Below are 14,125 nucleotides of genomic sequence, written 5' to 3'. Positions count from 1 at the left end.
GCTTTACCTCGCCTTTGCTCTCTCTGGTTGGGCTTTTGGTGACAGTTGATTACCGCCCACAAAGAGGAGGCAGGGAGAGGAAGAAAGGGATCCCCGAGCTAAGGTTACCCGGTGGCGCCCGATCCCCTCTATCTCCCCCCTCACCTCTGTAGGAGAACCAAGCGTCCCTGAGCGCGGTCGCCAAAAACTGTTACCGGACAATCCGAGGGCTCTCTTGGACAAACAAAGACACCGACCAGAGCAAGTTAGAGCAAAACAGCAGCCAGTAGGCTTGGTCTTTATTAAGGAAAAACTGTCGCGACAGGGCTCCCACCGTCCACGAAGTGAAGCAAGATGGAAGCCCCGAACAATGGAAGACCCTAACTTTTATTAACCACTAATCCCCTTGACTACACCCACAGAATTACATCATATCTACATCATAATTTTATTAATGAACAGGAGGAGTCGAGGAGGAGTTTCCTAGGTAATCTGAGCAGCCGGTCACCTGGCAGTGACCTCCTCTGCCCCCTCCTCACAAGTCATTTACAGAAACAAAGGAAAGGGCGAAGTCTTCCTACCCCCTGAGGGGGATCCGGCCAGGGTCCTTTATTCGGAGTCGGGTGGAATACACTCCCATAAGCAGTTTATTGTGTTTCTGATGGCATACCGTCTGGGCCCTCCCGAGGGCCATCAAGGCTGCCCCGCCATCCGGAGAAGGGCAGCTTGGTACGTGACTGCACGGTTCAGGGATTATGGCCGGCCAACCCCAGTCCACCCCCCTTTGATAGTCCTTGTCATATGGAGCGTAATAAAAGTGGTCCGGTGAGAATCCATAGTACGGCTGATTTTTGGTGAATTTATAAAGAACACAGTCACTGAAGTTCAAAGCACTTTTCCTTTTCGGAAACAACTTGTAACATTTTGATTAGGTCAGTCACGGTTCAGTGAACTCGGAAACAATCGATTGAGAGCTGTCAAAAGGTGAGGGAGCAGACGCTTGCAGCCTGCAGTACCAGCGTAGCCGCCGCAAGGGGCGCTGTTCGGTAACGCTGATTGGTTAACGCGGTTGCTGGTTGACCTGGAGTTCAGTCGTCCGGTCTACCCATAATAAAGATAGGGCGGCACGGAGAGTCGAAGGGAAAATGACAGGTTAGCGCTTCCTTATCTACGGAAGGCTTTTAGGAGACAGCCCTCTAAAGGGTCATCCCTGGTTGAGTAAAGGGGGGGTGCGTGTAGGTGTGAGTGTGGTGCTTATGCGACACGAGTGTACAAGGGGGGGGGGTGATTTCCGGTGACAGTTATCAGGAAGGGATATAAGGGACTGTATCCTGGACCCAGCTCTCAGAGAGCTGGACCATAAAGAAGGCTGATCGCCGAAGAATTGATGCTTTTGAATTATGGTGCTGGAGGAGACTCTTGAGAGTCCCATGGACTGCAAGAAGACCAACCCTCTCCATTCTTAAGGAAATCAGCCCTGAGTGCTCACTGGAAGGACAGATCCTGAAGCTGAGGCTCCAATACTTTGGTCACCTCATGAGAAGAGAAGACTCCCTGGAAAAGACCCTGATGTTGGGAAAGATGGAGGGCACAAGGAGAAGGGGACGACAGAGGACAAGATGGTTGGACAGTGTTCTCGAAGCTACAAGCATGAGTTTGACCAAACTGCGGGAGGCAGTGGAAGACAGGAGTGCCTGGCGTGCTCTGGTCCTTGGGGTCACGAAGAGTCGGACACAACTGAACGACTAAACAACAACAAATCCTGGACCCAAATTATTAAGGGCCTTGTAAATTAATACACTAAACTTGAACCTGGCTTGGTAGTGTATAGACAACCAGCACAGACTTTTGAGCAATGGGTTTGTGTGCTGGTGATAATCTGTCCCCATCAATAGTCCAGCCACAATGTTTTGCCCCAGCTAAAGCCTCTGACCAGGGCCAAGGCTAGCTCCACACAGCGCACATTGCAATCATAGAATTGTAGAGGGGGAAGGGACCCTGAGGTTCATCCCGTCCAACCCCCTGCAAGGCAGGAATCTCTTTTTTTTTTTTTAATAAAATTTTTATTAGGGTTTTTACATTACAAAATAGAAAAAGAAAAAAGAAAAAATACAAAATAAAAACAGTTAAAAACAACCAATCCTTTCATCACATTATTTTTCATTTACTTGTTTCCCGGACCTCCTCATACCTCCCTTTTTTGTATTCCAGTTCAATTTATTAGCTCAGCAGTTTCTTTCCCTCTTTATTCTACCCAGATCTTTAATCTTAAATTGTTATAACATTAAATTTTTACTTATAAAAAACATTTTTTTCATATTCTTTTATACCATTAGCTAGAAACCACTTAATTTCAATCCAAAATCATTCTAACATTCATTAATTTTACAATGTCTCTGTAGATAGTCTTTAAATTTCTTCCAGTCCTCCTCCACTGACTCTTCTCCCAGGTCTCGGATTCTACCAGTCATTTCCGCCAATTCCATGTAGTCCATCACCTTCATCTGCCATTCTTCCAGAGTGGGTAAATCTTGTGTCTTCCAATACTTTGCAATAAGTATTCTTGCTGCTGTTGTAGCGTACATAAAGAAAGTTCTATCCTTCTTTAACACCAATTGGTCAACTATGCCCAGGAGAAAGGCCTCAGGTTTCTTCAAGAAGCAAGGCAGGAATCTCAACACGTGGTTCCTCCATCCAGTTCGAAACTGTACTGGACCCTGCTTAGCTTTACCAATGTGCCAGTAGTTCTATTGCTGCACCACTAGGTCATGTGTTGAGGTTATCAACGCATGGATCACCGTGGCCAGACTATCTTTGTCCTGGCTTAGTCATGCTGGCCACATGACCAGGAAGCTGTACGCCGGCTCCCTCAGCCAATAAAGCAAGATGAGCTCCGCAACCCCAGAGTCGGTCACGACTGGACCTAACAGTCAGGGGTCCCTTTACCTTTACCTATATCATCGATCATAGAATCATATAGTTGGAAGGGACCCTGATAATCATCTAACTCAACTTGCTGCAATGCAGGAATATGCAATTGTCCAATACATGGATCAAACCTGCAACCTTGGCGTTATCAGCACAACGCTCTAACCAACTGAGCTATTCAAACCATAGTTTGCTGTTTCATCTGAACCAGTAAATAGTGGTTAGCTTATCCCCTCCCCCCAAAAAAAACTCACCACAGTTGGAAATCCTGATCAAACAATGGTTTCCAAACTGGGTTTTCATGACAGGCACGAATGATAGCTTTGAGTTCTGGAAAAATGGGAAATGATGGTTTGCCTGGAAACGGGGAAGGCAGAAAGGAATCAAGAAGGGAGTTTGTGTGAGTCCAAAAGTACTTCAGGGCTCAGCCACCTTTGTGTTCTTGAAAACGTAGGTTATGCTCAAAGCCCTGTAAACAAGTTGCACTGAAAAGTCTTTGAATGGTCACACATGTGTGGACTTGTCTAGGCAAATTAGGCAGAAAAGCATCGCTTAACAAGTTCACAGCAAGTTGGGGTGTGTGTGTGTGTTTGCCTGCCCTTAATTTTTGAAAACACAAAACAAACAGGCTAAAGGTAACCAGCACTGGCAGCATTCAAATCCTTTGTAAGCTAAAGTTTGAAAGGCAAGTGGCAGAAAAAAGGGTGTTAACTATTTTCCTAGCTGTGTTTGGCATCCAAACCTCTCACGATGCAGCCAAGGCAAAAGTGAAACTAATGGAAGGATTATGGGAACCTGAAACCTAAGTCTGCTGGCATTGTTTTGCTGCACAGGGAAACAATTGGTGGAAAACCCAACGCCCTCTTTGTTTGCTGTGGATGGCAATTTACTTTTAAAACTGAGAGTACTGAATGCTTGCAAAAGAGCTAAACTGAAAATAGCCAACAAGCATTTTGTTAATTTGCTTACCCTGTTCACATATAAAAGCAGAGAGAGGGTCTTTTATATTTGGTGTTGCATGCTGATAGAAGTAAAAAAACTACTCCTTTTCCCTTCTGGGATACCCAAGAGCCCATATAGAGTTCTTTTGTAGGTTCTCTATTGGTAGGAGAAAAAAACAGAGACCAACCAGAGAATATTGAGAAGCAAAGCAGCTAGTAAGCCTGATCTTTATTAACTGTTGCAACAGGGTGTTCCCTCACATGCAGGAGAGAGGAGGAGGACCCAGAACAAAGGTGTGCCCACCCTAATATAGACATTTTAAATTGCCTGCCCTGGAGTCCAAGACTACCCCCAGAAAGATCATACATACATCACAGAAGGGGTGTAGCCCAAGACCACCCTCCAGATACATCACACCTACGTCACAGAAAAGGCGGTCTACAACAGAAATCTGAGTGCATTGTTTTTATTCTGTCTGCCAGGTTACCTGTTAATGGTCACTTGACTGGATTACCTGGGGAGCCTGGCCATTCTTTTGTAATGATAATACTTAATTCCTGAGCCAGGTCACAGGCTCACCCTATTCACACCTTAAATGTGGCAGGATTTGTGAGGACAGAGACAATGGGGAGGTTTCTGCATTTGTTCCGACCTTGTAAAGAAATATTTGAGGTGACTGAAAGAGTCAAAATGGCTTTAGGACTTTTCCTGTGGGTTTTGGACATGTGTATATATTTATATATACAGTGGTGCCTCGCAAGACGAAATTAATTCGTTCCACGAGTTTTGTCGTCTTGCGATTTTTTTCGTCTTGCGAAGCACGGTGTCGGAAAAGTTTTGGAAAAGCTTCAAAAATCACCAAAGTCTTCAAAAACCTCAAAAAAGGCTACCACACCGCGTGCTATGAGTTGCTCCTCGAAGTCAAGTCGCAACTGTATTAACGGTGTTAAGAAAAAGGAAACAAACTTGCAAGACGTTTCTGTCTTGCGAAGCAAGCCCATAGGGAAAATCGTCTTGCGAAGCAGCTCAAAAAACAAAAAACCCTTTCGTCTTGCAGGTTTTCCGTCTTGCGAGGCATTCGTCTTGCGAGGTACCACTGTATGTTTGCTTGCTACATTTATAAACATTATATATATATATATGACCAAAATTTTTTTATAACACACGCCAATCTCTGAAGGGTGCAAAATTCCAGCAGTTCCAGGTGCTTACCCAGAGTTCGTGTTTCCTCGGAATGAGGACTGTGGTGTCTTTATGATAAACGGTTTATTTTCATGCATATACAACCTGAGCCTACGATGGAGGGGTTCACAGCATTAGCAGCCCAAAAGGATCTTGCTTCTCCCATAGCCTTGGATTCAAGCAGAAATCAGGCATGGCTCTGTCTCTCAGCTGCCCAGCCTGCTGTCTTGCGTCCAGCTTCTAGCTCACATAACTCAACTCCCAACTCTGGCCTTGTCTTTCTAACCACCTGACAGCTGAGGGAGCAGCGATAGCTCATGCCAAACCTCTACAGGCGAGGAGTTCCACAGGGCAGGACCAGCCCCATCCAGCATGGCCAATGGTCAGGGGTGATGGGGTTGGAGTCCAACATTTGGAGAAGACCATGTTGATAAAGACTTGGGCAGTGTGGTTTGTGGATTAGGGAGACCACCATTACTGGTCCTCATACCCACCTCGTGAAAAAGCAGCAGGAGACCACCCTTTGTATCCTTACAATCAGGACGCAAGTTACACAATAAACACACGGTGAAGTGCTGATGTTAACAGCAACTGATCACAAAGAACGCACAGCTTGAATAAATTAGGTCACATCAACAGATGACCTAGTTCTATATGCACACATCCAACTGATGGGAAATGATGTGCTTCAGTGCAAGGCAAGTTTTGATCTGCAAGACTCAAAAGAGAGAAAAGAGGGCTTAAAGAAAAGGTGCCTTCGAAGGAAAGGGAGTATTATTTTCTCTGAGAAACTGGCGCCGTGCGCCGTTCCTCAGAGGTGGAACCAGAAAGCACATAAACACTAACTTGATGGGTGGAATTTCCCAAGCGCTTCTGCAAGCAAACAACTTTGACCGGTCGGCCAAAAACTAAAGGCCTAGTTATAAACAAAGTGCATTTGCCAAGTTTCCTTATCTGACCTCGTAAAGAGAACGCAACCTTACCGTTCCAAGTCCAAGGTGTCCCTGTGCTTTGGAACTTGAAAGCTGGACACCTCAAAAGGTCTGGGCTGAAGGTAGGAAATCGTTAGCAGTAAGAGCCACGTTCCCTCCTAGAGAACCTTCTGCAGGGCAGTGACAGACAGGACCGAAGGAAAAGTGGGCAGAGTAATAGATTTACATGAACAGATCTCTCCACCCAGGCTGGCTTGAGACATTATCACAGGGACAAGCTAGGCAAAAGGAATCAGAGCAAGACTGGAGAGACTTGTGGGGTAGGCAGGGGGTGCAGTCTAAGTCAGGTATGGGCCTCTCCAATTGGACCTCCTGGCCATTTTGGTCAAGCCACACATACCTACAGCTGGCATCCTATATGTGGGGCAAGACTTGGCTCAGTTGAAAAAGGTTTGCAGACGGTGTCAATCAGCTGATCAGTGGTACCTGCAGTGGTGCCTTGGGCAAAGAGCTTCACAAGTCACCACGATCAGCTGACTGCCAGGACTTGCAAAGCCCCTTTTCCTAGCACTCTGCAAGACCCGACTGTTGGCTGATTGTGGGGTCCCCTGACAGTGCCGTCTTAAGTATATCTGGCGCCGTGCTGCAAAGATCCCTCCAGCGCCCCCACCCTCGTTTCCCAGAGTTGCAGACCTTTTTAAGGTGCTGCTGGCAGCTTTGCAGGGCTGGAGGAGGCGGGCAGCGGCTGGAGGGCAGCTCCTCCGGTGGGGAAGAGGCAGAGGCTCCGGGCACGGCGCTGCTTTAGAGAGGCAGGCGAGGGCAGGGAGCTGATGCCAGGAGGCACCACGTCCAGCCACCGCCTCTTCCCTGGTGCCCTCCAGAACTTGGTGCCCTGGCACCCCGCGCCACTTGCCTCTATGGGCAAGCCTAGCACTTTGCGCTAGGCTTCAGGGTACCCGACAATCAGCCAAATGAAGTATTTCAAAAAGTGCTTTGTGAGGCTGTACATTTTCCCGCATGGTATGGTTTCAAACCGTATCGGCAAAAAAGGCTGACCTGACATCATTGTGATGCCCAGGGATTGACAGCTGGGTGGCCCCACCTACCTGTCGAATTTGGCCTGGGCAGGATGGGGGAGATAATGACCCTAATTCCTAGTCTAGGGCCAGATAGAGAGGCTGGAAGCCTGCCTCTGGGTCTGAGGCTGTGCACCCTTGATCTAAGCAATTCTGCCAGGGTTAAGAAAGTTTAGTCGAAACATGAAGCTATATTTGCAGTGAAGCTTGTTTTTAAACGCTCTGCTTCCTTGATTACAGTTTCTGAAGCCTTCGTGGCTGGGCATTGTTTACAGCCCTTTGTAAACATGGGACATTTTGAAAGAACTTGCTTGCATCACATAAACCGTTTCTGCAACCAGATCCAGACATGTAAACACCCTTTTTATAGTCGGTTATCAAGTCTTCTGCTGACCTCTGTATATGGAGAAACTAGCCAGCAATCATGTTTTGGGGTCAATGTCCTTAAAAGCTCCACCTGTTCATTTCTGCAACTTGGGCTGCAGCAGGTGAGAAAGAGAGAACAAGACCTCTGCAACTTTTAATAATGGTGCAGAAATAGAAATATCAGCAGTCTCTGCTCTTCCACACACCAATTAAAGGTGCAATAGCCCCGACCTCTTTTGCCTTTTCCCACCTTATCTTACAGGCACAAAAGCACAGAAGGCTATCTGCTGGTAATTTGGCAGTGATATGTTTACCTTGCTTTTCTTTATTTTTTGCAAGCTGTAGACACCATGCACTTTGACCAAGGAGAAAATACATGTCGGCTGTTGTGCATTTTTTTTAAAAAATGAAATTTTGTGCAGTACTTTTCTTCTAGAAAAAGGTGTCAGTACTGTGTACCCTTGAGTGCCACCAGAAAAAACAACAACCACTGATTTGGTGGGTGCTTTAAGGAAATAGCATGTCTGCAGGGAAAACCTACCATAGAAGAGTTGTTAAGCCTGTTATAATCTTTGACTAATGTAATAATATGTCTTAAATGGCAATTCTACACACACAGGTATCTGGAAAACAGTCCCATTGAACTTAAGAGGGACCTTTCCCCCTTAGTAAATGTTATGGCTATGTATCATATTTCTTACCTGTCTTTCACCATAAGGAATGCAAACATGCAAACCATTTACCACCAGAATAGGGTGGGTCCTAAAATATGGTCTTCAGGTGGAGGCTGCTCTGTTGATGGGGCATTGTCCCACCAGCCAGAAAGTACCTCCAACCACTTGCCTGCTTTCCTACTTACAACCTCTCTAGCACAGTGTTTCCCAACCTTTCCCCAACTGTGGCCTCCTCCCGACCTTGTTTCCTTCCTGTGCCCCCCTGGGGCATAGCCTAGGGGGGTCAGGAGGGGCAGCTGCCCCCCAATAAGTAAAAATCAATACAAATCAATACAAATCCGAGGTACTGCCCCCCTAATAAAAGCCTACCCCCTATCAAAAATCCTGGCTACACCTATCCCCTGTCCTCCGTCCTACCGGTAGAAAGGTAGCTATTTAAATGTTTTGTTTGCAAATAGAACATGTTTTATTTATAATTTTTATAATTTGTACCAAATACAATTGCATAAAATGACAGGAACATGATGAAATATTGTTGAAGCAGAAAAACAGCAGAGAATAATTAGAGACTGGGATGGAGTGAAGGAATACATGAAAAAATATGGTTCCGGAATTGAAATATTAATAGAGAATGTGTTAAAAGTGCAGGGGTAAGTAAGAAAATAATAATAGAATCAATTGAAAAAATTAAATTATATTAAATTATAACAACACACAAGATGGAAGAAGTAAGATATTGAGATCACACATGCGTGAAGGGGAGTGGGGGGCATATGGGAACCTATAATATAATTTATAATATAATTTGTTAATTGTGTTGTATTTACATATAGCAAAGGGAAGCCTAGAGCAATTAGATATATTTTAATTTAGCTAATCTATGTAATAGGCTTATGCTAGAAAATGAATATGGATTTTGAATTTGATGTTTGTAATTTTTTTTTGGTTTTGAAATATATATATATATTTAAAGGAGTGTTAGGCCCTGGTGGGCCACCCTCTTACCCGCTTGGTATTGGCCAAGCTGATAGCCGGCATATCAGGATTTTTTTATTTTTAAAAATTGCTTCCCCCCCTTCTCACTTCCCTCTGTGGCCCCTGAGCCTTGAGCTGTGGCCCCCCATTTTTTCACCTGTGGCCCCCTGTGAATATCCTTGGGGCCCCAGTTGGGAAACACTGCTCTAGCAGGTGACACTGCCTGTCACCTTCTTTCTTAACTCTGTGTTGCCTTGGTGGAGCGAATGGCGACAAAACTCGAATTAGTTCTCTCTGGTGCCACCTACTGGCTGGCTCCCTGCTTTCTGCCCTACCAGTGCCACCAGTCACCACTGGGTGGGAGAGCTCTCTGTTGGCAATGCTCTGCCTCTGGATTCCTTGAACAGAGGGTTGAGCCAGATGAAGCAAATCTATGGTTTGCTCCAGGCAGCAGCAAGATGAGTGGGATAGGCAGGAACTGGCGTCTGAACTGTGCAGCAATTATTTTTTTCTATTCCAAGTCACGGTCCTATTGGAGGACATCGTCTGAGAAACCCTTCAGGCAGCAAAACATCTCGGCTTGACTTTTGAGCAAAGGCATCATTGTTTACTTATCGAAACCTGTCGTCAGCGTATGCAGGGTTTGCTCAGCAGTTTTGTTCAAACAGCAGAATTTAGGTCAGCCGAGAACTTTGGCAGCTGAAGTTCTGCTTGTTGCACAGCTGTCGAAGGCCCACAGAACTTCCACCAAAGAAAATAAAAAAGCTAGCAAAAGTTATGGGCCACACCTTCCAGCTGCTCCCATTTCTCAGGTATTTTGAACACTTACTCTATTGATTTGACACCTTAGAATTGGGGGGGGGGGGCTGTTACACATAATGGCCTGTTGTCTGGTAACCCTCTCCTCCATGAATTTGCCTAAACCTTTTTTTTTAAAGCCCCATCATTGCCTTCTGGGGGGGGGGGGTCAGTTCCCTAGTTTGACTATGCGCTGTGTGAAGTGGAGCCCTGAGAATTGTAGCTCTGTGCGGGAAATAAAAGGTAAAGGTAAAGGTACCCCTGCCCATACGGGCCAGTCTTGACAGACTCTAGGGTTGTGCGCCCATCTCATTCTATAGGCCGGGGGCCAGCGCTGTCCGCAGACACTTCCGGGTCACGTGGCCAGCGTGACAAGCTGCATCTGGCGAGCCAGCGCAGCACACGGAACGCCGTTTACCTTCCCGCTAGTAAGCGGTCCCTATTTATCTACTTGCACCCGGGGGTGCTTTCGAACTGCTAGGTTGGCAGGCGCTGGGACCGAGCGACAGGAGCGCACCCCGCAGCGGGGATTCGAACCACCGACCTTTCGATCGGCAAGTCCTAGGCGCTGAGGCTTTAACCCACAGCGCCACCCACGTCCCGTGCGGGAAATAGGAGTCTCCAAAGAACTCTCAGCACTTTTAATCAAATACAGTTCCCAGGATTCTTGCAGGGAAGCCATGAAGACTGCTTAAAGTCGTACGATACCACTTTAAATGCATAGTGCAGATGTGACAAATGTTTCCCACGAAGCTTGTTATTCAAGACTCAGACAGTCATGGCGGGCACACGCCCAAGGGGTCCGCGGCATCATCCCCTGCTAGAGGACTCACTTACTGTATTTTTCGCCCTATAGGACACACTTTTCCCCCTTCAAAAATGAAGGGGAAATGTGTGTGCGTCCTATGGGGTGAATACAGGCTTTCGCTGAAGCCTGGAAAGCGAGAGGGGTCGGTGCGCACCGACCCCTCTTGCTCTCCAGGCTTCACGAAGCCCTGCACAACCCTTCCGTGCGGCGCACAACTCTGCGCAACCTTCGGGAGCCCAGCGCGACTTCGCGCAGGGCTCCCAAAGGGCGCGCAGAGCTGCCTGCACTCCGAAGCCTGGGGCGTACTAAAGAGCGCTCCTGGGCTTTGCCCAGCTCTCCGCAAGCCTGGGGAGACCGGCGCGGCTCCCTAGGCTTGCGGACAGCAGGCTGTTCTGGGGGCTGGGGTCGGGGGAAGCTCGGGCTTCCCCCGCACCAGCCCCGTGTCTGGGGGGGATATAATTTTCCCCCCTTTATTTCACGCCCCAAAAAACTAGGTGCGTCCTATGGGGCGAAAAATACGGTATCTTGTTAATTGCACAAGGAATTAAATTTCGCCCCCCCCAACTAAATCTTTGTCATTTTTGTGTGGTAATATCACAAATTTCATGGTCTTTTATTTAGTATACCTAAAATCCTTTGCGTATTTGGTCCTACCCCACATTTTCTTCCAAAACTTGCTTTGCACAGGTAACTACCATAGTGTTACCAATATTTTTGAAAGTAGGGGCTCCATGGCTTGGTTTTCAAAAAATAGAGGGTCCTGAGTAATTTGCTAATTGGGAACCACTGGGCTAAGGGATAAAGCTCAGCTCCATGTAGGGCTGCCATACATCCAGGATTTGGCCTCGCAAATTGCGTCCAGGGGGGAATTCCCCGTTTGCGGTAAAATGTCTGGGAAATCCTGGACGTGTGGCAAATTTTGGAGGGCAAATTTCTTTACAAAAAGCGCCAAAACTCTTTTTGGGGGTGATTTTGCAAAAAAAGGAAAAAGCTCAACAACTTTGCCCCCCTCACTAAAGAGAGCTCAACAACTTTGGTGTCTGGATTTTCTTTTTCTTTTTTTTCGTCCCATAGGACGCTCCGCCCCATAGGATGCACCTAGTTTTTTTGGGGGGAAAGAAAGCTTGTGGGGTTGGCCGATGTCTGCCCGGCGCGAGGGGCGCTCTGCTTCAGGGTGCCCTGCGCGCCGAGCGGCAGCCTACTATCCCGCAGGGCTCCCCACGCTGCGGATGTCTGCCCGGCGCGCGGGGTGCTCTGCTTCAGGGCGCCCTGTGTGCCGGGCGGCAGGCTGCTAACCGCAGCCTGGGGAGCCCTGCAGGAACTCCCGCAGGGCTGCCTAAGCTGCGGATGTGCTCCCAAAGTGCCGGGCGCTCTGCTTTCAGCACGCCCGGCGCTCCGGGAAGCAGGCTGCAATCCGCAGCCTAGACATCCCTGCGGGAACTCCCGCAGGGCTGCCTAGGCTGCAGATGTCTCTTCCTGAAGCCTGGAGAGTGAGAGGGGTCGGTGCACACCGACCCCTCTCGCTCTCCAAGCTTCAGCGAAACCTGCATTTGCCCCATAGGACGCACCCAGATTTCCCCTTCATTTTTGGAGGGGGAAAAGTGCGTCCTATGGGGCGAAAAATACGGTACTTGCATCTTTTTGGGGAAGGAAAATGTCAATCAAGAAAACAATGTGGGGCTGGTTAACCCAGACACAGCTGTTCTGATCAAAATTGGAGACCTCCCTTCACTTGTATGCAGCCGCTTTAAAAGGAAGACAAAAATCAGAAGATATGGTGATGAATCTCTAGTGTCACCTTTGTTTTGACTCTTAAATGTCTATTTCAAAATAAACCAGTCACATTTCTAGATCAGCTGCCCTGCTGGTGGTAGTGGGAAAATAAGTATTTTGAGGATGAACGCAACTCAGTGTTTCCAGGGAAAACTGTCATCTATTTCTAGAGCTGAAGACTTTGTATTAAATTGCAGCCCAGGGAGCTATTTTCAAGTTCGCCACCTGCTGGCATGACTTATTCCAGGCTATTCCCTTTTCACTTGCATCCGAAGTTCAAAAATAACCAGTTTCCCTGAGCTATTTTTGAGGCAGATAAGGCTGCATTTTGAATAATAAGCTTCTTTTGCCATTAACCACTGGGTCAGACATAACAGTACAACCCAGAGAAGCCGGAGTACTGTGCTCTTCAGTGAGTGAAAAGCACTCATGTGTTGATAAATTTAAAACTGGCTGGAGGGCTTAGCGGGAGATGCCTTACATTCCAATCCTAACTATGCCTAGTGGGAAGCAAGCTCCACTGAGTTCAACAGAACTTACTCTTAGGAAAGTGTGTATAGGTTTGAATCATTAGGGCAACTCCAGGCAGCAACTATTTTGCAGGAGGCGTTCGAGTGCCTTCTGAAAAACACCACAACTTCTTTCCTGTAGACCAGAGATGTGAGACTCAGGAACAAAGACTGCTCTGAGAAATAGCCTGATTTAAAAAAAAGATCAAAATATGTGTCATGAGCAATCTGGAACAACCCTGACCATTCAATGTATGGAAACAATTTCAGGTGTGTTCCAGGTATCGTCTGCAGATGTGACCTTTTTAAAAGACCAACCAGCGACAGGAGGTCAGCACCTGAATTGGTCACAGGTGTTTTGTTTTGTTTTGAAAGCAGCTAAAAGTACATCGAATACAGATGGACAATAGCCAGGCACCTCTTTAAAGAAAACAAGTATCGGTCGCTGAGCATAAGGTATTGCAGTCTTAGCTGCAAAATTATTGTAAGTTGCCTGGCTTTTTGCAGGGGCAAGCCATGGGGCACCTTAAAGACTGTTTTTTGGTGGCACAAGTTTTTGTGGAATAAAGCCCATTTGATGGTATGCATTGAATATAGTCCTTGGGAGCCCATTTTATGCTCCCTTGTCATTAGCGAGGAACTTGAATAGCTGCGCCTGCTTGTCCTGCAGATTAGGCAAATGAAGAAAGAGTTCACCCCAGTCACGATCAACGTTTTAAATACCAGCACACAGGATGAAGGACGTGGTACAGAGGGAGAGCGAGATACATTATTCGTTGGCTCCTATCTCCCCAGGATCAACACCTGATCAGAAAGGAGGAAGCTGTACATAACCAGTGTAGAGCTTACTGGGAGAGACTCCTTAGCCCTACCAGGAAGCCTCTTGCATTGATGTTAGGATACAAAAAAGTGGCTTGAAGACTATCATCAAAGGACACTGCCTCGTACTGAAGTCTTATCTGTGTCAGTGCTGTCCACACCAGGGGTCACGACTGTGTCTGCCCACCCATATCACCTATGGTACCCTCCAAAGGTCTTGAGAAATGTCCCTTCCAAAATCCACAATTCACTAGAGACAGTTTCCCTGCTCTGGCTCGGCCTCTTCTAACCCTTTAAACATGCCCACATTCCACAGAACACCAATGCTCCCATCGTCTCTGAACAGAGGAGAGGTGCAAAAAGT

This window comes from Podarcis muralis, chromosome 6 (genome assembly GCF_964188315.1).
Source record: "Podarcis muralis chromosome 6, rPodMur119.hap1.1, whole genome shotgun sequence".
NCBI lineage: Eukaryota > Metazoa > Chordata > Lepidosauria > Squamata > Lacertidae > Podarcis > Podarcis muralis.
The sequence above is the reverse complement of the archived record's forward strand: the minus strand, read 5'-3'. Positions refer to the sequence as shown.